The sequence below is a fragment of the Moschus berezovskii genome, chromosome 19 (genome assembly GCF_049115385.1).
Source record: "Moschus berezovskii isolate FMDL1 chromosome 19, NW_MosBer_1.0, whole genome shotgun sequence".
NCBI lineage: Eukaryota > Metazoa > Chordata > Mammalia > Artiodactyla > Moschidae > Moschus > Moschus berezovskii.
Window position 1 is genome coordinate 24165566 of NC_142478.1, and position 25409 is coordinate 24190974.

Genomic DNA, 25409 nt, shown 5'->3' on the forward strand with positions numbered 1-25409 from the left:
GGTTATTTGTTCTAGTTCTGTGAAAAATATCGTTGGTAGCTTGATAGGGATTGCATTGAATATATAAATTACTTTGGGTAGTATACTCATTTTTACAATATTTATTCTTCCAATCCACGAACACGGTATATTTCTCCATCTATTAGTGTCCTCTTTGATTACTTTCACTAGTGTTTTATAGTTTTCTATGTACTAGTCTTTTGTTTCCTTAGGTAGATATATTCCTAAGTATTTAATTCTTTTCGTTGCAACAGTGAATGGAATAGTTTCCTTAATTTTTCTTTCTATTTTCTCATTATTAGTGTATAGGAATGCAAGTGATTTCTGTGTGTTGATTTTATATCCTGCAACTTTACTGTATTCACTGATTAACTCTAGTAGTTTTCTGGTAAAGTCTTTAGGGTTTTCTGTGTAGAGGATCATGTCATCAGCGAACAGTGAAAGTTATACTTCTTCTTTTCCAATTTGTATTCCTTTTATGTCTTTTTCTGCTCTGATTGCTGTAGCCAAAACTTCCAGAACTATGTTGAATAGTAGTGGGGAGAGTGGACACCCTTGTCTTGTTCCTGACTCTAGGGGAAATGCTTTCAGTTTTTCACCATTGAGGATAATGTTTGCTGTGGGTTTGTCATATATAGCTTTTATTATGTTGAGATATGTCCCTTTTATTCCCACTTTCTGGAGGGTTTTTATCATAAATGGATGTTGTATTTTGTCAAAGGCTTTCTCTGCATCTATTGAGATAATCATATGATTTTTATTTTTCAGTTTGTTAATGTGGTGTATTACATTGATTGATTTGCGGATATTGAAGAATCCTTGCATTCCTGGGATAAAGCCCACTTGGTCATGATGTATGATCTTCTTAATATGTTGTTGGATTCTGATTGCTAGAATTTTGTTAAGGATTTTTGCATCTATGTTCATCAGTGATATTGGCCTGTAGTTTTCTTTTTTTGTGGAATCTTTACCAGGTTTTGGGATTAGGGTGATGGTGGCCTCATAGAATGATTTTGGAAGCTTTCCTTCCTCAGCAATTTTCTGGAAGAGTTTGAGTAGAATAGGTGTTAGCTTTTCTCTAAATTTTTGGTAGAATTCAGATGTGAAGCCGTCTGGACCTGGGCTTTTGTTTGCTGGAAGATTTCCGATTACTTCCTCTAGTTCCGTGCTTGTGATGGGTCTGTTCAGATTTTCTCTTTCTTCCTGGTTCAGTTTTGGCAAGGTGTACTTTTCTAGGAATTTGTCCATTTCTTCCAAGTTATTCATTTTATTGCCATATAATTGCTGATAGTATTCTCTAACAATCCCTTGTATTTCTGTGTTGTCAGTTGTGATCTCTCCATTTTCATTTCTAATTTTACTGATTTGGTTCTTCTCCATTTGTTTCTTGAAGAGTCTGGCTAATGGTTTGTCAATTTTATTTACCTTCTCAAAGAACCAGCTTTTGGCTTTGTTGATTTTTGCTATGGTCTCTTTTGTTTCTTTTGCATTTATCTCTGCCCTAATTTTTATGATTTCTTTCCTTCTACTGACCCTAGGGTTCTTCATTTCTTCCTTTTCTAGTTTCTTTAGATGTAGAGTTAGGTTATTTAGTTGACTTTTTTCTTGTTTCTTGAGGTGTGCCTGTATTGCTATGAACTTCCCCCTGAGCACTGCTTTTACAGTGTCCCAGAGGTTTTGGGTTGTTGTGTTTTCATTTTCATTCATTTCTATGCATATTTTGATTTCTCTTTTTATTTCTTCTATTATTTATTCATTATTCAGCAGCGTGTTGTTCAGCCTCCATATGTTGGCATTTTTAATAGTTTTTCTCCTGCAATTGTGATCTAATCTTACTGCATTGTGGTCAGAAAAGATACTTGGAATGATTTCAATTTTTTTGAATTTACCAAGGCTAGATTTATGGCCCAGGATGTGATCTAGCCTGGAAAAGGTTCCACGTGCCCTTGAGAAAAAGGTGAAATTCATTGTTTTGTGGTGAAATGTCCTATAGAGATCTATTATGTCTAACTGGTCTATTGTATCATTTAAAGTTTGTGTTTCCTTGTTAATTTTCTGTTTAGTTGATCTATCCATAGATGTAAGTAGGGGTATTAAAGTCTCCCACTATTATTGTGTTATTGTTAATTTCCCCTTTCATACTTGTTAGTAATTGTCTTACATATTGCGGTGCTCCTATGTTGGGTGCATAAATATTTATAATTGCTATATCTTCTTCTTGGATTGATCCTTTGATCATTATGTAGTTTCCTTCTTTGTCTCTTTTCACAGCCTTTGTTTTAAAATCTATTTTATCTGATATGAGTATTGCTACTCCTGCTTTCTTTTGGCCTCTATTTGCGTGGAATATCTTTTTCCAGCCCTTCACTTTCAGTCTGTATGTGTCCCTCGTTTTGAGGTGGGTCTCTTGTAGACAACATATATGGGGGTCTTGTTTTTGTATCCATTCATCCAGCCTTTGTCTTTTTGTTGGGGAATTCAATCCATTTACGTTTAAGGTGATTATTGATAAGTATGATCCCATTGCCATTTTCTTTATTGTTTTGGATTCGAGTTTATATACCCTTTCTGTGTTTCCTGTCTAGAGAAGATCCTTTAGTATTTGTTGGAGAGCTGGTTTGGTGATGCTGAATTCTCTCAGCTTTTGCTTGTCTGTAAAGCTTTTGATTTCTCCTTCATATTTGAATGAGATCCTTGCTGGGTACAGTAGTCTGGGCTGTAGGCTATTTTCTTTCATCACTTTAAGTATGTCTTGCCATTCCCTCCTGGCCTGAAGAGTTTCTGCTGAAAGATCAGCTGTTATCCTTATGGGAATCCCCTTGTGTGTTATTTGTTGTTTTTCCCTTGTAGCTTTTAATATTTGTTCTTTGTGTTTGATCTTTGTTAATTTGATTAATATGTGCCTTGGAGTATTTCACCTTGGGTTTATCCTGTTAGGGACTCTCTGTGTTTCTTGGACTTGGGTGATTATTTCCTTCCCCATTTTAGGGAAATTTTCAACTATTATCTCCCCTAGTATTCTCTCATGGTCTTTCTTTTTGTCTTCTTCTTCTGGGACTCCTATGATTTGAATGTTGGGGCGTTTAATATTGTCCCATATGTCTCTAATATTGTCCTCATTTCTTTTAATTCTTTTTTCTTTTTCCGTCTCTGTTTCATTTATTTCTACAATTCTATCTTCTAGCTCGCTTATCCTGTCTTCTGCCTCTGTTATTCTACTGTTGGTTCCCTCGAGAGTGTTTCTGATCTCATCTATTGCATTATTCATTGTATATTGACTCTTTTTTATTTCCTCTAATTCCTTATTAAACATTTCTTGCATCTTCTCAATCCTTTTGTCCAGTTTATTTACCTGTAACTCCATTTTGCTTTCCAGATTTTGAATCATTTTCACAATTAAAATTCGAAATTCTTTATTGGGTAGGTTCCCTATATCTTCCTCTTTTGTTTGTGTTGGTGGGCATTTATCCTGTTCCTTTACTTGCTGGGTATTTCTCTGCCTCTTCATCTTGCTTATATTGCTGTGTTCGGGGTGGCCTTTCCGTCTTCTGGCAGTTTGTGGAGTTTTCTTTATTATGTAGTTACCTCGTTGTGTGTGGGTTTGGATGGGTGACTTGTCAAGGTTCCCTGGTTAGGGAAGCTTGTGTCGATGTTCTGGTGGGTGGAGCTGGATTTCTTCTCTCTGGAGTGCAATGAAGTGTCTAGTAATGAGTTTGAGATGTCAGTGGGTTTGGAGTGGCTTTGGGCAGCCGCTATATTGAAGCTCAGTTCTATTCTCCTGTGTTGCTGGATAGTTTGCGTAGTATGTCTTTCACTGAAACTTGTTGACCCTTGGGTGGTGCCTGGTTTCAGTGTATGTATGGAGGCATTTTATGAGTACCTATCAATTAATGTTCTCTGGAACAGGAGATCTCTGGTGTTCTCAGGATTTGGCCTTAAGCCTCTGCCTCTGGTTTTCAGTCTTATTCTTGCAGTAGGCTCAAGGCTTCTCCCTCTGTTACTTCCAAGGCAGTTCCTTCTGTTGAAAAAGCTCTTCTGTTTTCTGGTCTCCTCAGTGTCTAATTCCCATCCTGACACCAGGATGCGGTGGTGGACACTTTTTTTTTTTCCCCCCCGGCTCTCCTATTCAGTCCTGCTGTAGGGTGGGAGGAACAGCTAACAAATATCCCTGGCGTCTGTGGGGAGTGCTCGCAATGTCTCGGCTACACTGTGAATGCTCCCGCTCGAGACATGTGTGCTTTCCCTATTTATGCTGCTTAGGCTCTAGGTTGCTCTGCTGGGAGCTGTCCGAGGCTGGCGCTGGGTTGCATGCACTTCCCAGGTCTGAGCGGCTCAGGTTCCGGTCCTCGGGTACTCAACAAAGGCGCAGACTTGGCTGGGCCTGTGTTTTGTGCCTTCCCTGGTCCTGGCAGCTCAGGTGACCAGGCGTTTGGTGAGCGCTGTCCCTGCGACTTATTGCCTTCCTGGTCCCTGCCGCTCAGTTTTCTAGGAGTATAACCGGCACACTTTCTCAGGCGGATATCGACCGGCCCGAACCCAAGAAGTCCTGGCCAGCAAGGAAGCCTGCCTGCAGCTTGGCACGGGAAGCCTCTCTGGGGCCACGGCTGCCCCTGCCCTGGCGCTGGCTGCCCTCCCCGCCCGCGTCAGCGGGGGCTGGGGGATGGGCCGCCCGCTGCCGGCTATGGCTAGCTCCGCTCAGCGCCAGGTTCTGTGGACGTGGCTGTCCGAGTCCTGGGTTGGGGCTTTTCGTAGGCTTTCCCTAGCCTTTTCGCCTTTTGGTATCTTAAGTTCGAGTCCTCAGTTTGCCCTGGGGCATTCAAGCCCGGTTCTCCCTCTAAGTGCTGCTGCCCGCGCCTCCCTGCCCAGCCCCCGCCTGGGGGGGGTGCAGGCATCTGCGCCACTTCTCCGCTGAGAGTTTCCTCTGGACACTTAGTCTGTCTGTGAGTTTTAATTATTTATGTCTTTCGTCTCCCAGTTATGCGGCCCTCTGAGATTCCACTCGCCAGTGTTTCCAGGTGTTTGGAAACCTCTTTTTTTCTTTTTTTTTTTTTTAAGCCTCCCTTCCCGGGATGGAGCTCCGTCCCTCCCTCTTTTGTCTCTCTTTTTATCTTTTTATCTATTTCCTACCTCCTTTCAATGAGTATGGGCTGCTTTTCTGGGTGCCTGATGTCCTCTGCCAGTATTCAGAAGTTGTTTTGTGGGATTTACTCAGCGTTCAAATATTCTTTTGTTGATTTTGTGGGGGAGAAAGTGGTCACCCCGTCCTATTCCTTCGCCATCTTCCCGTGCTCCCCCCTTGTTTTGTTTTAATTAATTTATTTTGATTGGAGGGAAATTACTTTACAATATTGTGATTGTTTTTGCCATACAGCAGCATGAATTGGTCATAGGTATACATGGCCATAGGTACACATGGTACCCCCTATCCTGAACCCCCATCCCACCTCCCTCCCCACCCTGTCCCTTAAGGTTACTGACTTTGGGTGCCCTGCTTCATGCTTTCTTGATTACTGTAGCTTTCTAGTAAATCTGGAAGTCAGACAGTGTTGTTCCCGGTGAATTTAAGATTCTTTTTCTTTGTTGTGAGATAATTTGGAGACAAAGCAGAAAGGTTAAGAAAGTAAAGTAAAAGTTTATTTAAGCACAGATATGCTCTCAGAGGGAGAGTGGGCAGGCAGGTGAGGGGTTGCTGCACCGAGTTTCTTTGGCAAGCTAGTTATGTCTGTGTTGCTCACTCAGTCATGTCTGATTCTTTGGGACCCCATGGATTGTAGCCTGCCAGGCTCCTCTGTCCATGGAATTCTCCAGGCAAGAATACTGTAATGGGTTGTCATTCTCTTCTCCAGGGGATCTTCCTGATTCAGGGATCAAACATGGGTCTCCTGCACTGCAGGCAGATTCTTTACCTTTGAGCCAAGCAGGGAAGCCCAAGCTGGTTATGAGCAGCGAATAAATGAAAGGGTGGAATATTCACTGGGGAAAGAGGAGTTTGGGGGTCATATTCCCTGATTTTCATCCCAACTCCATTTCCCTAAGGAAAGGTGGGATTTTGTGCTTATTCAGCTTAGATCAGAAGTGTCATGGTGTTGGTGCATGCTGGGTACTTTTTATCTATAAGGCTAATTTTATTGTAGTGAAAGCACAATGAGCAAAAGGTTGTATTCAGTCACAGGAGATAACCATCTTTCCCCACCTTTCTTTGTCTATACTACCCAGAAGACACTTATCACCCAAATGTATGGTTTCCTGTCAGTTCGAGGTTCCTGCTTTCCTTTGCCTATTGATCCCTGCTGTTTACAAGATGTGGGATTTCTTGCCACCCAGCTATTGCCCCCATTTCTCTGCTCATACTTAGCTACCTGCTTGCTCTAACAGGGTCAGTCTTCCAGCTTTGTTCTTCTTTAGTATTTTATTGGCTATTTTTGTTCTTTTGACTCATGTATACTGTAGAATCAGTTTGTCCATATCCAAACAATAACTTGCTAGTATTTTGATTGTGATTGCATTAAATTTCTAGATCAAGATGGGAAGAACTTGAAAAGGAAAAGTTAAAATTTTACATAACCTCCTGCTCCTTTTGCCTCTGTAACTCAGCTTGCTCCTTGCAAAGTCTGGATCATGTAGGTCATGTAGTCTCAGAAAGTGGAGACTTAGAACAGTAGGAGAAGGAAATGGCAACCCACTCCAGTGTTCTTGCCTGAAAAATCCCATGGACGGAGGAGCCTGGTAGGCTACAGTCTATGGGGTAGGAAAGAGTCGGTGGTTTCTCAACTACTGGTTTCTGCAACAAACTGACATCGTAACAATATAGACAGTATTTTGTACTGTCTATATTGTTAGACAGTATTTTTATACAGTATTTTATAGTGTTTTCCTATACATGGATATGAACTATCTCTTCATTTATTTAGTTTTTCTTTCATTTAGTTGATCAGTGTTTTATAATTTTCCTTATATAGATATTGTACATATTTTGTTAGATTTATATCTATTGTACTTTTTTAGTACTAATATTAATGCTATTGTGTTTTTAATTTCAAATTCTACTTGTTCATTGATGATGTTTAAGAAAGTAATTGATTTTTATGTTTTAATTTTGTATCCTCCAACTCTGCTGGTTAGTTTTAAGTTTTATGGGTCAGTTCTTTCAGATTTTTGCCACAGATGATCATGTAATCTATAAAAATAATTATATCTTTTCCTTTCCAATCAGTACATATTTTACTTCCTTTTCTTGTTTTATCACACTAACTAGAACTTCTATAGTACAAAACTGAAAAAGAGTGATGAGAGAAGACATCTTTGCCTTATTCTAATCTTGGTGGGAAAACAATATGTTGCCATTAAGTATGATGTGCAGTCAGTCAGTCAGTTCAGTCACTCAGTCATGTCTGACTCCTTGTGACCCCATATACTGCAGCATGCCAGGCTTACCTGTCCATCATCAACTCCTGGAGCTTGCTCAAACTCATGTCCATCGAGTTGGTGATGCCATCCAACCATCTCATTCTCTGTGATTCCCTTCTCCTCCTGTCTTCAATCTTTCCCGGCATCATGGTTCATTCTAATGAGTCAGCTCCACATCAGGTGGCTACAGTATTGGAGCTTCAGCTTCAGCATCAGTCCTTCCAATGAATGTTCAGGACTGATTTCCTTTAGAATTGACTGGTTTGATCTCCTTGCAGTCCAAGGATCTCTCAAGAGTCTTCTCCAACACCACAGTTCAAAAGTATCAATTCTTCAGCACTCAGCTTACTTTTAGTCCAACTCTCACATCCATACACGACTACTGGAAAAATCATAGCTTTGACTAGATGGACCTTTGTCAGTAAAGTAATGTCTCTGCTTTTTAATATGCTTTCTAGGTTGGTCATAGCTTTTCTTCCAAGGAGAACTTGTCTTTTAACTTTATGGCTGTAGTCACCATCTGCAGTGATTTTGGAACCCAAGATTTAAAATCTGTCACTGTTTCCATTGTTTCCCCAACTATTTGCCATGAAGTGATGGGACCAGATGTCATGATCTTAGTTTTTTGAATGTTGAATTTTAAGCCAGGTTTTTCACTCTGCTCTTTCACTTTCTGCCACAAGGATAGTGTCATCTGCATATCTGAGGTTATTGATATTTCTCCTGGCAATATTTATTCCAGTTTAAAGTATGATGTTAGCTGTAGAATTTTTATATTCTTTAACTGATTTTTGAATGCTCAGTCTTCCTATTTAGCAGGAATAAATCCCACTTGTTTGCAGTATATAATTCTTTTTATACATTGTTGCATTCAACTTCCTAATATTTTGTTGAGGATTTTTGCATTAATATCCATTAAGGATTTTGGTCTATAGTATAAATCTTCTTTTCTAGTATATATATTCTGTAAATTTATGTTATAAATTGTATGCTATAAATTACCCTCCAAGTACAGTTTTTGTTGCATCCCACAAATTTCATAAGTTGTTGTTTAATTTTAGGAAAGAATGTTGCAAATTTTTTATCCAGATTTCTTCTTTGGTCCACATATGTGTTGCTTTAAGTGTGTTGGTTAATCACCACATATTTTGATATTTTCCAGTTGTCTTTCTATTATTGACTTCTAGTTAAATTTCATTGTGATATGAAGATAGACATTGTATGATTTATATCATTTAAATTTTCAAGGTGTGTTTAAGCTGAGAAAATGGTCTATATTGATAAATGTTCCATGTAAGCTTGAAAAGAATGTGTATGCTGCTGTTGTTGGAAGATTAAGTCTATAAATGTCAATTATATCCAGTTGATTGATGATGTTGTTGAATTTAGCTATGTCCTTACTCATATTCTGCCTGCTTGATCTGTCCATTTCTGAGAGAGGATATTGACATCTACAACATGATAGTGGATTCACCTATTTCTCTTTCTAGTTCTATCAGATTTTGCCTGTCATAGTTTGATGCTCTGTTGTTAGGTGTATAAATATTAAGGATTGTAATACTTTCTTGGAAAATTAACCCCTTTATCATTACATAATGCCCTTATTTATCCATAATAACTTATTTGCTATGAAATCTGCTCCATCTGAAATTAATATAGCTACTTCTGCTTTCTTTGATTAGTATTACTATATTTTTCTCCAGCCATTTACTTCAAATCTATACATGTTTTTATATATATTTAAAATGAGTTTTTTGTAGACATTAGAAAATCGGGTCTTGTTTTGTCGTTCACTCTGACAATCTTTATCATTTAGTTGATGCATTTGGACCATTGATATTCAGAGATGTATTTGGACTCATATCTACCATCTTTGTTACTGTTTTGAATTTAATGTTCTCCTTCTTTCTTCTTACTTTGCCTACCACTCTTTGTATGCCTTTTGTGGTTTCAAATGAGCATTTTACATGATTCCGTATTTCTTCTTTTCTTAGCATATTGGTTATACTTCTCTTTTTTGCTATTTTTATGGTTGTTCCAGGGTAACCATAAATATTGCAATAGGTATTCACATATAGTTTAAGTTCATTTTCAAATGATAGTATACCACTTCATGGGTAGTATGAGTACCTATTAATAATAATTATTATTTCCTCCCCCCAACAATTCTTCAGTTTAAGGTTAACAAATATGGTATTTTTGTATCTAAACATTTATTGTAAGTTCTCAATTATGTTTAAATTCTGAACTATGTTTCCATAAAGACAGAGGCACATTGGTTTGTATTTCACAGGAAATAATTTATCTTTAGGTCACAAATATGAATGAGTATATTTTGCAATGTTATAAAGATGATTTCAAACCCTAGCTAATCTCTTTCTCAAGTTGCAACCACTTGTTTAATCTTTAATGAAAATAAAGACCAAAAACAAATGCTTAAATATACCACTATGTGAGATTCTGATAACTAAGAAATCCCTGAAAGAGCAGTGAACCATGATTATTGGAAAGCTCAGAACACTAGCAAGGTTTACTTGCAAAGATTTCACAGAAGGCCACAAATTGTGTTTCCTACGAGGAACTATTCCAGTCCCCTATAATGAAAAGGACATCTTTTTTGGGTGTTCGTTCTAAAAGGTCTTGTAGGTCTTCATAGAACCGTCCAACTTCGGCTTCTTCAGCATTACTGGTTGGGGCATAGGCTTGGATTGCTGTAATATTGAATGGTTTGCCTTGGAAACGAACAGAAATCATTCTGTCGTTTTTAAGATTGCATCCAAGTACTGCATTTTGGACTCTTTTGTTGACCATGATGGCTACTCCATTTCTTCTAAGGGATTCCTGCCCACCGTAGTAGATATAATGGTCATCTGAGTTAAATTCACCCATTCCAGTCCATTTTAGTTCACTGATTCCTAGAATGTCTATGTTCACTCTTGCCACCACCTGTTTGACCACTTCCAATTTGCCTTGATTCATGGACCTAACATTCCAGGTTCCTATGCAATATTGCTCTTTACAGCATCGGACCTTGCTTCTATCACCAGTCACATCCACAACTGGGTATTGGTTTTGCTTTGGCTCCATCCCTTCATTCCTTCTGGAGTTATTTCTCCACTGATCTCCAGTAGCATAGTGGGCACCTACTGACCTGGGGAATTCCTCATTCAGTATCCTATCATTTTGCCTTTTGATACTGTTCATGGGGTTCTCAAGGCAAGTATACTGAAGTGGTTTGCCATTCCCTTCTCCAGTGGACCACATTTGGCTGTGGTCCATGTGATCAGATTGACTAGTTTTCTGTGATTATGATTTCAGTGTGTCTGCCCTCTGATGCCCCCTCATAATACCTACCGTCTTATTTGGGTTTCTCTTACCTTTGTTGTGGGGTATCTCTTCACAGCTGCTCCAAGAAAGCGCAGCCGCTGCACCTTACCTTGGATGATTGTTATCTCCTCAAGACTGCCCCTCCTGACCTTGAACGTGAAGTAACTCCTCTCTGCCCTCCTGCGCCAGTGCAGCCACTGCGTATTGGACATGGGGTAGCTCTTCTCAGCCGCAGGCTGAAATATCAATAACCTCAGATATGCAGATGACACCACCCTTATGGCAGAAAGTGAAGAGGAACTCAAAAGCGTCTTTATGAAAGTGAAAGAGGAGAGTGAAAAGGTTGGCTTGAAGCTCAACATTCAGAAAACAAAGATCATGGCATCTGGTCCCATCGCTTCATGGGAAATAGATGGAAAAACAGTGGAAACAGTGTCAGACTTTATTTTTTTGGGGCTCCAAAATCACTACAGATGCTGCCAGGAAATTAAAAGACACTTACTCCTTGGAAGGAAAGTTATGACCAACCTAGATAGTATATTAAAAAGCAGAGATATTACTTTGCCAACAAAGGTCCGTCTAGTCAAGGCTGTGGTTTTTCCCGTGGTCATGTATGGATGTGAGAGTTGGACTGTGAATAAAGCTGATCGCCGAAGAATTGATGCTTTTGAACTGTGGTGCTGGAGAAGACTCTTGAGAGTCCCCTTGGACTGCAAGGAGATCCAACCAGTCCATTCTAAAGGAGATCAGTCCTGGGTGTTCATTGGAAGGACTGATGGTAAAGCTGAAACTCCAATACTTTGGCCACCTCATGCGACGAGTTGACACACTGGAAAAGAGTCTGATGCTGGGAAGGATTGGGGGCGGGAGGAGAAGGGGACGACAGAGAATGAGATGGCTGGATGGCATCACCGACTCGATGGACATGAGTTTGAGTGAACTCCAGGAGCTGATGATGGACAGGGAGCCCTGGCGTGCTGTGATTCATGGGGTCTCAAAGTCAAACACGACTGAGTGACTGAACTGAACTGAACTGAACTCAAGAGGAACTAGGGAATACATATGTCATTTAGTAATGCATTGAAATTGCCTTGTCTAGGGCGAGTATTGCACAAAAACTCCAAGTCACCATTTCCTGGTCTGTTGTGTATCATAGCATGGCCCTGCACTCCACCTCATAGAAAGCCACTAAGTTATACTGACCTTTGTCCTTTCATAATTTGTTGTCAAGCAGTCTCCATACAGGCGTCTTAGGGACAGTGATTCACCCCAGTTGTTAAACTTCTTCAAAGGACTCAATGCAGCTTTGCTTTCTTATCCATGTAGTTTTGTACAAACTAATCAGAATCTATGACTTTATGGTTAGTTAAAATATGACCTGAGAAAGATTCATGAAATTCAAAAGCATTGATATCATTTATTGTTAATCCTAACTTGATTGATACTAAAGCTGAAACTGCAACACTTTGGCCACCTCATGCGACGAGTTGACTCACTGGAAAAGACTCTGATGCTGGGAAAGGTTGGGGGTGGGAGGAGAAGGGGATGACGGAGAATGAGATGGCTGGATGGCATCACCGACTCTGTGGACATGAGTTTGAGTGTACTCCGGGAGTTGGTGATGGACAGGGAGGCCTGTCGTGCTGTGATTCATGGGGTCGCAGAGAGTCGGACACGACTGAGCGACTGAACTGAACTGAACTGACTGAACTTTTCTAGCACTTTTAGAATAGTATATGTTCGTTTAAACAAAAGCTGATCTTCGGAATCCTGAAACAAATACACAAAATCCCTCATATGTGACTTCAGCTTATAATCCATGACCAGACTTTTTTTTCCTCAGCATTGCAGATGCACCATCAGTCAGGAAAGAAGAATTTGCAGCTGTCACTATGCCATAGGGCTTGATGAATGCAGGTTTTAGCTTGACTATCTACTTCAGAAAGGACAAAGGCCACTATCTTTGGTGACTATATCTTTTCCTGGTATTTTGAAGGTACACAACATCAGAAAGGAGTCCTTCATCCTGAGCCTTCTTGGCTATACTGGGCAAATGCAGTGCATACTCACTCTGTTGCAGGTGAAAAACAACAGGGCAGATGCAAGTCAGTCTGTAGAGCGATGCACCGTCATGCTCAGGTGATAGGATTAAAGATAGTCACTGACCTAAAATCTTGGCCTTTTTGCGATCAAGCATGAGTTTCCTGAAATGACAAGTAGGTACATAGGATATTAACTCTATATCACCTGCCACAACCAAATTACTGGCTAGAAGTAATCAAGTCGACACTTGTAGTCCTGGTTTGGTTAGCAAAAATGCAAGCCATGGTGACAGATCACAGGAGACTTGTCAGAGAGGTCAGCTTCAAGGGACAGACTCTCTAGCTACATTGTTTTACTTCCTATATAACTATGCCAAAGATGATGTAACCAACAATTTCCTTTGGGTCCTTGGTTTGATGCAACAAATCTGAGCCAAATCACATGGCATCAGGTCTTTATATGAAGTGCCTGACAGCAAAAATGAAGTGTGTAATTATCTACCACCACCATATTCTTTATATAGGGTTTAGCCAAGGTCTTCTTTAATTTTTTCTGGGCAGCTAAGGCAGCTTTTAGCTGGTGGTAATAGCTCAGAGGTCTCACGAAAATCTGAGTATCCATTTTGCTGAACTCGGAAGATTTTTTTCAAGTTAATGTCAAGATGGAAGTCATGCCCATCTTAGCTTGGGCTCCTGTGGTGAGCAGCATTTGGCCTCAAGTTTCTGGGGTGAGGGATCTAGGGGTGGATCTAGTCTAGAAAGAACCCCTCTTGTAGGCCATCAGACTCCAGATGTGTAGCTGTCTGTCTGTCACCTGACTAGATGACTGACATCTGACCTCGTGATAGACCTTCTTTTTTTCAATAGAGGAAGAGTTCTTTCTTCCCCTTTAGCCAAAGTGAAGGGCACCATTAAGGGAACTGCAGTAAGTCAGCATGGAGTTGGTGGGGTGGGAGGTGGGCAGGTTGGGTTGGATTAGTCAGGAAGTATGTTGAGGGCCTGGCTATGTTCTAGAGCCTGGGCAGAACTCCTGCAGAGGCTGAGGCAGACTCTGAGCCTCATCTCTTTTGCCAAAAAAATTAAAAAAACATTCCTTGCATGATAAGTGTCCTGGCAACAAATTCCCTCAGTTTTTATTTATCTGAGAAAATCTATTTTTCCTTCACTTTTGAAGGATAACTTTACAGGTTATAGACTTCTAGGTTGATAGGTTTTTTCCTCTCAGCCTTTTTTTATACCCTAAACTGGTCTTTTAACTCACCAGGTATCATGAGTTAGGCAGAAATGAAACATTAGTACAACATAAAAATCTTCTCCAAGTCTTCAAATTCCTCATGCTCAACTTTTCTTCTTACAAAAATAATAGGAATTGGAAAATTAACTTTTAAATCAATATTTCTAATTACATATATACCCTCTTTTGAGGTAAGTCCCCAAGTCAGATACTCATGCCTGAAAAGTTCTTGCTCTCTATCAGAAAGGGGCAAAATGTCTTTTCTACCTTTCCAAAGTAGAAATGAATTTTATAGTTTCATATAGAGATTCAAAGTGTTACCTTTTTCCTCCGCATCCTTGCTTCTTTTTGTTTTTCTCCCTGACTTGCGATGACAAGGAATGTGCATCTCAGAAGTGGAAGTTTGTCTCCCCTGGTAGCTAGTCCTCAGCATGTCCTCCACAACCTCTCCCTTCCCCAATGCCTGAGATAGTCAACCCCTTCCCCTGGTGCTTAGGATGAAAGTAAGGGGAAGGGCAGGGAGAAGAGGACAGAAGATGATGAAGTTTAGAAGTAGTTTTACTGCAGGTTCCATCAATGAGACTAGAGATCTAAGAACTTACATACCATATGTAGAAATCTCTCAACACTTTAAATGTTTCACTCTTCTTTCTTCTCGCATGGTTACTGAGGAGAAGTTGGTGCCAGTTTTTATCTTTGTTCCTCTTTGAGTAATGTGGTTTTCTCCACCCCAATCCCTTGCTTCTTTCAGAATTTTTTTTTTCTTTCCCTTTAATTTTCTGTAGTTTGAAAAGGATATGCCTAGCTTAAGTTTAAATTAGTTTGTTTTGTTGTTGTTGTTGTTGGTGGTGGTGGTGTCATTTATCCTGCTTGGTTTTCTCTGATATTCCTGAATAAGTGGTTTGGTGCCTGACATTAATTTGGGGGAATTCTCAGTTGTTATTGCTTTGTTTTTTTTTTTTCCCTCTGTCCCTTTCTCTCTCTGTCTTAGGGTTTGGTTAAGCCATATCCCAAAAGGGCAAGCCTTCTCAAAAACTGTGGGTGGCTAGAGTATTTAAAACTGGTTCCATTTCCCCTGCCCCTTCCGGAAGCCCAAGGGGATTTCTCTCTAATATTTACTCTGAGAACCTGAATGAATTCCTCATATGAAATCCTGTGATTTAGAGGGAGGGGCACCTGTGGCTGGGTTTCCCTGAGTTTTTAATTCTTTTACCTCTCCGACTTGTCCACACAGAGTCTCCAGCACTTCTTCAATCAGAGCCCAGATTTACTACCTGCCCCCTCCCATTTCTAGAGGTGATTTCTACATGGGATCTCTGCTTAGGTCAGGCATCACTCCCTATCTATCTTCTGTTTGTCTCCAATCCTAGGGACAGTTGTTTGCCCTGTGCCCTCCTCTCTCTAGGGAACCAAATAAAATTATTGATTTTTCACTCTTTTCAACTTTCTGTCATTAGGATAGGGTGGTGATTTAAGATCCTTATATCAGAACTGGAAACCAAACCCTAAGCATGTCACTTTAACCTATAATTAACAGGATTTAATGCCTGTCAAATAAGATCTACATGCCCCCCTTGTTAAATAGTGTGGCCCTGCACCAATATTTCCTGAAGTCATTCTGGACCACTTGGTCTTCCTGTTTCCTCACAAGGAAGGAGAAAACACTAGAAGAAATTGGTACCGGCATCCCTCAGAGATATTGTGACTTTTGGTCCAGATGACTGCAATGAAGCAAATATTGCAAAAAAGGGAGTTATTTGAAATTTTGGTTTCCCAGTGCATATGAAAGCTGTTTTTGTTCAGTCTACTTAGTCATGAGAGACCCCATGGACTACAGCCCCTCACTGTCCTTCACCATCTCTTGGAGTTTGCTCAAACTCATGTCCTTTGAGTCAGTTAGGCCATCCAACCATCTCATCCTCTGTAATCCCTTTCTTCCCCCGTCTTCAGTCTTTCCTGGCATGAGGGTCTTTATGAATGAGTCTGCTCTTCGCATCAGGTGGCCAAAGTATTGGAGCTTCAGCTTCAGCATCAGACCTTCCAATGAATATTCGGGGTTGATTTCCTTTAGGATTGACTGGTTTGATCTCCTTGCAGCCCAAGGGACTTTCAAGAGTCTTTTCCAGCACCACAGTTCAAAAGAATCAGTTCTTCAGCACTGAGACTTCCTTAAGGTCCAGCTCTCACATCAATACCTAACTATTGGAAAACACATAGTTTTGACTAGATTGAGCTTTGTTAGCAAAGTGATGTCTCTCTTTTTTTTTTTTTTTACGTACCCTGTCTAAGTTTGTCTAAGCTTTTCATCAAAGGAACAAGTGTCTTTTAATTTGGGGGCTGCAGTCAGCATCTGCAGTGATTTTGGAGCCCACCAAAATAAAATCTGTCACTGTTTCCATTGTTTTCCCATCTATTTGCGATGAAGTGATAGGACCCAATGCCATGATCTTTGTTTTTTGAAACTTGAATTTTAAGTCAACTTTTTCACTCTCCTCTTTCACCTTAATCAAGAGACTCTTTAGTTCCTCTTCACTTTCTGCCATAAGAGTGATGTCATCTGCATATCTGAGGTTATTGATATTTCTCCCAGCGATCTTGATTCCAGATTGTGCTTCACTCATCCTAGCATTTCACCTGATTTATTCTGCATATAAGTTAAGTAAGCAGGATGACAATATACAGCCTTGACATACTCCTTTATGAGTATTTGAACCAGTGTATTGTTCCATGTCCAATTCTAACTGTTGCTTCTTGACCTGCATACAGGTTTCTAAGGAGGCAGGTATGGTGGTCTGGTATTCCCATCTCTTTAATAATTTTCCACAGCTTTTTGTGATCCACAGTTTGTCCTACATGGCATGGCTCACCCAAGAGGAACAGGTCAAGGTGGAGAGTTCTGACAAAATGTGGTCCACTGGAGAAGTGAATGGCAACCCACTTCAATATTCTTGCCTTGAGAACCCCATGAACAGTATGAAAAGGCAAAAAGATAGGACACTGAAAGATGAACTCCTCAGGTCACTAGGTGCCCAATATGCTACTGGAGATCAGTGGAGAAATAACCCCAGAAAGAATGAAGAGAAGGAGCCAAAGCAAAAGCAGAACCCAGCTGTGGATGTGACTGGTGATGGAAGCAAGGTTTGATGCTGTAAAGAGCAATATTGTATAGGAACCTGGAATGTTACGTCCATGAATCAAGGCAAATTGGAAGTGGTCAAACCAGAGATGGCAAGAGTGAACATCGACATTTTAGGAATCAGCAAGCTAAAATAGACGGGAATAGGTGAATTTAACTCAGATGACCATTATACCTACTATTGTGGGCAGGAATCCCTAAGAAAAAATGGAGTAGCCATTATAGTCAACAAAAGAGTCTGAAATGCATTACTTCTTTGAAATGTCAAAATGCAAATGGCAGAATGATCTCTGTCCATTTCCAAGGCAACCAATTCAATATCACGGTAATCGATGTCTATGCCCTGACCAGTAATGCTGAAGAAGCTGATGTTGAATGGTCCAATGAAGACCTACAAGACCTTCGAGAACTAAAAACCAAAAAACATGTCCTTGGGGACTGGAATGCAAAAGTAGGAAGTCAAGAAACCCCTGGAGTAACAGGCAAATTTGGCCTTGAAGTACAGAATGAAATAGGGCAAGGGCTAATGGACTTTTGCCAGGAGAATGCACTGGTCATAGCAAGCACCCTCTTCCAACTACACAAGAGAAGACTCTACACATGGACGTCACCAGATGGTCAACACCAAAATCAGATTGATTATATTCTTTGCAGCCAAAGATGGAGAAGCTATATACAGTCAGCAAAAACAAGACTGGGAGCTGACTGTGGCTCAGATCATGAACTCCTTATTGGCAAATTCAGACTTAAAATGAAGAAAGTAGGGAAAACCACTAGACCATTCAGGTATGGTCTAAATAAAATCCCTTATAATTATACAGTGGAACTGAGAAATAGATTTAAGGGACTAGATCTGCTAAACAGAGTGCCTGATAAACTATGGATGGAGGTTTGTGACACTGTATAGGAGACAGGGATCAAGAGCATCCCCAAGAAAAAGAAAATGCAAAAAAGCAAAATGGCTTTCTGAGGAGGCCTTACAAATAGCTGTGAAAAGAAGAGAAGTGAAGAGCAAAGGAGAAAAGGAAAGATATACCCAATTAAATGCAGAGTTCCAAAGAACAGCAAGGGGAGATAAGAAAGCCTTCCTCAGTAATCAGTGCAAAGAATTAGAGGAAAAGAGTAGAATGGGAAAAACTAAAGATCTCTTCAAGAAAATTAGAGATAGCAAGGGAACATTTCATGCAACGATGGGCTCAATAAAGGACAGAAATGACCTAACAGAAGCAGAAAATAGAAGAGGTGGTAAGAATACACAGAAGAACTGCACAAAAATAAGATCTTAATGACCCAGATAATCACGATGGTGTGATCACTCAACTAGAGCCTGACATCCTGGAATGTGAAGTCAAGTGGGCCTTAGGAAGCATCACTTCAAAGAAACCTAGTGAAGATGATGGAATTCCAGTAGAGCTATTTCAAATCCTAAAAGATGATACTGTGAAAGTGCTGGACTTAATATGCCAGCAAATTTGGAAAACTCAGCAGTGGCCACAAGACTGGAACAGGTCACTTTTCATTCCAATCCCAAAGAAAGGCAATGCCAAAGAATTCTCAAACTACCGCACAATTGCATTCATCTCACATGCTAGCAAAGTAATGCTCAAAATTCCCCAAACCAGGCTTCAACAATACGTGAACCGTGAACTTCCAGATGTTCAAGCTGGTTTTAGTAAAGGCAGATGAACCGGAGATCAGATTGTCAACATCCATTGGCTCATTGAAAAAGCAAGAGAGTTCCAGAAAAAAAAATCTATTTCTGCTTCATTTACTATGCCAAAGCCTTTGACTGTGTGGATCACAATAAACCGTGGAAAATTCTGAAAGAGATGGGAATGCCAGACCACCTGTACAGAAATCTGTATGCAGGTCAGGAAGTAACAGTTAGAACTGGATATGGAACAACAGACTAGTTCCAAATAGGAAAAGGAGTATGTCAAGGGTGTATATTGTCACCTGCTTATTTAACTTAAATGCAGAGTACATCATGAGAAACACTGTGCTGGATGAAACACAAGCTGGGATCAAGATTGCCAGGTGAAATATCAATAACCTCACATATGCAGATGACACCACCCTTATGGCAGAAAGTGAAGAAGAACGAAGCAGCCTCTTGAGGAAAGTGAAAGAGCAGAGTAAAAAAAATTGACTTAAAACTCAACATTCATAAAACTTAAGATCGTGGCATCTTGTCCCATCACTTCATGGCAAATAGATGGGGAAACAGTGGAAACAGTGACAAACTATTTTGGGGGGCTCCAAAATCACTGCAGATGGTAACTGCAGCCATGAATTTAAACGACACTTACTCCTTGGAAGGAAAATTATGACCAACCTAGACAGCATATTGAAAAGCAGAGACATTACTTTGCCAGAAAAGGTCCATCTAGTCAAGGCTATTTTTTTTTCCAGTAGTCAGGTATGGGTGTTAGAGTTGGAGTATAAAGAAAGCTGAGCACTGAAGAATTGACGCTTTTGAACTCTGGTGTTTGAGTAGACTCTTGAGAGTCCCTTGGACTGCAAGGAGATTCAATCATTCCATCCTAAAGGATATCAGTGTTGAATATTCATTGGAAGGACTGATTTTGAAGCTGAAACTCCATTAGTTTGGCCACCTGATGCGAAGAACTGACTCATTTGAAAAGACCCTGATGCTGAAATAGTTTGAAGGTGGGGATGAAAGGGGATGACTGAGCCTGAGATGGTTGGATGGCATCACCGACTCAATGGACAACTCCAGAAGTTGGTAATGGACAGGGAGGCCTAGTGTGCTGCTGCCCACGGGGTTGGAAAGAGTTGGACACAACTGAACAACTGAAATGAACTGAACAGTTTGTAGTGGTCCACTCAATCAAATGCTCTAGCGTGATCAGTGAAGCAGAAGTAGAATTTTTTCTGGAATTCTCTTGCTTTTTCTATGATCCAGTGGATGCTGGCTATTTGATCTCTGGTTCATCTGCCTTTTCTAAATCCAAATTCCTTATTGCATTTCATTAAGTGTACAGTAGCATTATGTTTAAAAAAATATACATACCTTAATTTAAAAATAGTTTATTGTTAAAAATACTATCCATCATCTGATAACACAGGGTTGCCAGAAACCTTCAATTTATAAAAAATATAATATCTGCAAAGTGTAATAAAGTGATGGGCAATAAAAGATTTGGCTGTATTTAGGAATCTTCTTTCTGTGCATCCAGTTGTGACATAACAACCTTTTACTCTTTTCTCCACATTTACTATCTGCCTAGAAACTGAGTGCATAGATATCTCTTTTTTTCCAGAAACTCTCTTGTAAATACCTTAGTATAGTGTTGTTGGGGAGACTGTAGCAATGTGGTGGGGAGGGGAGGATGCTGAGAGTGTCACAGAGCAGGGAATTGAAATTATTCTTGTATTATAAACCCTTATGTGACCCCCAGCTCTCAGCCCCTAAAATACAGATCAAATTAATAACAATACTTTTCATCCTTTCTTTCTTTATATCTTCTAATAGCCTAGGAATAGACTATTAAATATTAAAAGGTTGAATTGCTTCTCTACTGAAAACAAGATAAAGGAGTGAAGAGAGAAATTCTGAGCTTGATTATGAAGTCAAAGCTAATGATTCTGTGATTTTGCACAGGTTGAAACCCGCATTATCTATGCAACAAAGCCTAAGAATTCTGTCACCAGGCCTCTTCTCTCCTCATCCCAAAATGTGATAGACAGGTTAGTATTAGGTACCAGTTATTGAAAAACCATTTTTTGTAAATGAATAGATGCATATTTTAGTTTGTCTACTTATAAAAACGTCACATTGATAGTGAGTCGATGTAATGTCTCTCTATATTACGAGAACAGTCATTCAGTTTCGGTGGTTTAAAATATTGTGTTTTTTTGTGAAAGTTTAAATTTTAACACAATTTTATTTGCATATTTTTGTCTTTTTTTCTCCTATATTAAGTAGTGCTAGCCAACCGCTCTCAACAATCACCAGTGTCCTGTGCCCAGTATTTTAGTGGACTTTGAGGATCATTTTATGCATTTATCACCCTCTGCTCCTATTCAGCAAAATGTCATGACAACATTCTTTTAGCACATAGAGACCTAAAGCATCCTATGTGGTATTTTTCACTCTGATTAATTTGGGATCTATCACTGCTCTCAAATGAATAAAAAGCAAGAAAGTAATTTTGCTTTATCAAATAGCTCTCAATGAAAATGATCATTGTATTTTCTTATAGGAAAAGAAAGGAGGTCTAGGGGATTTTTCAGTGATGTTTATTTACTTAATCCCTTACCAAATAAGATTGTAAAAATCAAAGAACTGATTCTTCACACACCCATTACATAGATTATATTTAAATATATCAATAAACCACTGGAAAAAAATGTGAACTTAAATGTAAAAATGTATATACATATGTATGATATTTGTCCACAAGAATATGATCATTATTTTAGAAAATAGAAATCATGCTGCATATTTACATTTGTACATTTTAAATTTTACTCAAGTAAATATATGAACATTTTAATATTTTTCATTAAAATCCTTACTACATTGCATATTTTAGTGTAGAGTTGGGTTAATTTTATTAAACTAGTCTCCTGTATTGAATGTTTATGCTCTTTCTAAATTCTCATAATCATAACAAAGTTTCAGTGAATATTCTTTCACATAAATGTATTACTGACTTTAAAGTTATAGAAAAGAATTTTCTATGAATGAATCATTTTATAATTCTTGACATAATCACTGATCTTGGTGTTAATACTAGCACAGTTATTATATTTTTTATCAATTTTAATTTTGTACAACTCATTGTATTTCCAGTTTCAACTGGAAAACTCATTTTTATATGACTTAAAAATTCTTATAGTCTGCCAGATATGGGGTAGATTAGCCTCCCTTATATTCCATTCATTTTCTAGTTTTATGTTAATTTTTAATTCACATTGAAAGCGTCATATATTGATTTGTCATCTGTAATATTTTTGATGGTATATTTTCATTTATACCCAGTTTTAAAAGCCCCTTTCTATCCCAAGACCAGATACATGAATAATATAATTTATATTTTCTGTGTTTAATTTGGTGTGAGTTTCTTTAATTTTTAGTTTCTGCTGCTATAAAATGTTTGAAATTATAGTGTATACTGTATACACCATGTGCCCTGGTGTGTGATGTAGGGCAGAGCTCAAAATTTGAAAAATCTTAATACTTTTCAAAAGTTAATTTTACTATTTAATTTTTTCTGATAGTTTAGAGGCCTGCTTGGTTAATTTGTTTTTATAAACATATGTTTACTTTGACTTCTTATACCAAGTTAACATTTTAAATTACTATATAAAATTCATTGATTTTTTTAAAATTTATTTTATTGGAGGCAAATTACCTTACATTAATATATTGGTTGGTTTTGCCATACATTGACATGAATCCACCCCGGGTGTACATGTGTTCTCTTTCTTGAACCCCCCTCCCACCTCCCTCTTCCCCATATCCTCCCTCCATGTCATCCCCGTGCACCAGCCCCAAGCATCCTGTATCATGCGTCTAAACTGGACTGGTCACTTATGATAATATACATGCTACAATGCCGTTCTCCCCAATCATCCCACCTTCACCCTCTCTCACAGAGTCCCAAAGACTGTTCTATACACCTATGTCTCTTTTGCAGTCTCGTATACAGGGTTAAGGTTACCATCTTTCTAAATTTCATATATATGCGTTAGTATACTGTATTGATGTTTTTCTTTATGGCTTACTTCACTCTGTATAATTGGCTCCAATTTCATCCACCTCATTAAAACGGATTCAAATGCATTCTTTTTGATGGCTGAAAAATACTCCATTGTGTATATGTACCAAAGCTTTCTTATCCATTCATCTGCAGATGGACATCTAGGTTGCTTCCATGTCCTGGCTATTATAAACAGTGCTGCAATGAACATTGGAGTACATGTGTCTCTTTCAATTCTGGTTTCCTCGGTGTGTATGCCCAGGCGTGCGATTGCTGGATCATATGGCAGTTCTATTTCCAGTTTTTTGAGGAATCTCCACACTGTTCTCCATAGTGGCTGTACTAGTTTGCATTCCCACCAACAGTGTAAGAGGGTTCCCTTCTCTCCACACCCTCTCCAGCATTTATTGCATGTAGACTTTTGGATAGCAGCCATTCTGACTGGTGTGAAATGGTATCTCATTGTGGTTTTGATTTGCATTTCTCTGATTATGAGGGATGTTGAGCATTTTTTCATGTGTTTGTTAGCCATCTGTATGTCTTCTTTGGAGAAATGTCTATTTAGTTCTCTGGCCCATTTTTTGATTGGGTCACTTAGTTTTCTGGAATTGAGCTGCAGGAGCTGCTTGTATATTTTAGAGATTAATCCTTTATCAGTTGCTTCATTTGCTATTATTTTCTCCCATATTTACATTTTTAAGCTTATAGTGTTTTTTGGATATCATATCTCAGTCAAATGTATTTAAGAATTTTCCCGCTTTTTTTTTTTTCGCTTTTTTTGTTTTTCAAAGTTATCTATATTTTAAAACAGAATGGAGTCTTAACTTTCCATTAATGTCAATATGCTGTCTTATTTTCCACTTATTTTAATACAAAATATAATTTTTCATTTTGAAGTGTATCTCCATCAATTATATAAAGCCATTTTTTTGTTGTTTTGCATCCTTGTTTTCCTGTAATAGATGCAATCCCACTTTAAAAAATACATTGTGGAATTTACAGATGTAAAGAACAGAGTTTTGGACTCTGTGGGAGAAGGCGAGGGTGGGATGATTTGAGAGAATAGCACTGAAACATGTATATTATCATATGTGAAATAGATTGTCAGCCCAGGTTCGATGCATGAGACAGGGTGCTCAGGGCTGGTGCACTGGGATGACCCTGAGGGATGGGATGGGGAGGGAGGTGGGAGGGGATTTCAGGATGGGGAACAATTGTACACTCAGGGTGGGTTCATGTCAACATATGGCAAAAACCACTACAATATTGTTAAGTAATTAGCCTCCAATTAAAATAAACTAATTAATTAAAAAGAAATACATTGTGGGATTTAATTTATTATTGGGTTCTGCCTCATATAGCAGTGGGAGAGTAGAAGATACAAACTATTGGGTAGGAGATACAAACTATTGGGTGGAAGATAGGTTCAAGGATGTATTGCACAATACAGATAATATAGTCAATATTTTGTGATAACTGTAAGTAGAAAGTAACTTTTAAAAATTGTATAAAAACTTTAAAAGTATTTTAAAACAAAAATTCTGCCTCAGTATTGATAAATTTGCTTAGGTTATGAAAGGGTAGCTGCATCTAACCCAGGTTTTGACTAAGTCCTGGCTTAAGTACTTGAAGCATCTTCTCCGCCTTAAGCCCAGTAGAACAACACTTGATGTGATACTTTCATGGAGGAGTATATTACATTATAGACCAGAATGAATTGTTTATATGTGAATATAGGTAGGTAGTTCACACATGGGGAGTTCATTCTGGTCTATAGTATAATATACTTTTGATCCCTGGGTCAGGAAGATCTCCTGGAGAAGGAAATAGCAACTCACTCCAGTACTCTTGCCTGGAAAATCCCATGGACAGAGGAGCCTGGTGGGCTACAGTCCGTGGGGTCACAAAGAGTTGGACACAACTTGGCGACCAAACGACAACACAGATTTTGTGTTATTTATTCAAGGTTCGGTAGCTGTTGTGAACATAATGCGGGAAGCTTTTCATCTTTTCTAAATTGTGTTTATGTAACAGCAGTCAAATATTTCTTCAAATGTTAAAGTAGTATGCTTTGAAAATCAGCTGTAATCATCACTTTTAATTATAGTAATATGGCTGAAAACTTTCTCTAATTTTATTCCTACTTATTGTTTTATTTTTGAGTTTTCCTTGAGACAATATGAATTGTTGATATATATATTTTATATAAAACAATCTAATCCTTTCATCTTTTATTAGTATAAAATTACATATACAATTTATTTATAATTAGAAATACACAGTGCCTTCAGGCACCGCACATCCACACCTAGTAATACTACTTCAGCTCATATAAAAGGTGATGAGGAAGGCAGCCAACTTTGAGTGGAACCTCAAGCAGGAAAGTGTTTTCTTTATTATGCTACCTCAAGATCAGTATAGTTTGCTGATCACTTCAAACAAATAAATCTTGATTTTTTTAATGAATTCTGTAGTTCATATTTTAATTTTTATTAATGCTGCTCTCATTTTTATTACTTTCTTTTGTCTCACTA

General features: G+C 38.8%; 1 pseudogene; it reads right to left on the reverse strand.

Moving 5' to 3' along the window:
* Nucleotides 1-9787: 9787 nt before the first annotated feature.
* LOC129542290 (trifunctional enzyme subunit beta, mitochondrial-like) lies at nt 9788-13427 on the reverse strand (annotated as a pseudogene).
* Between the last annotated feature and the right edge of the window lie 11982 nt (nt 13428-25409).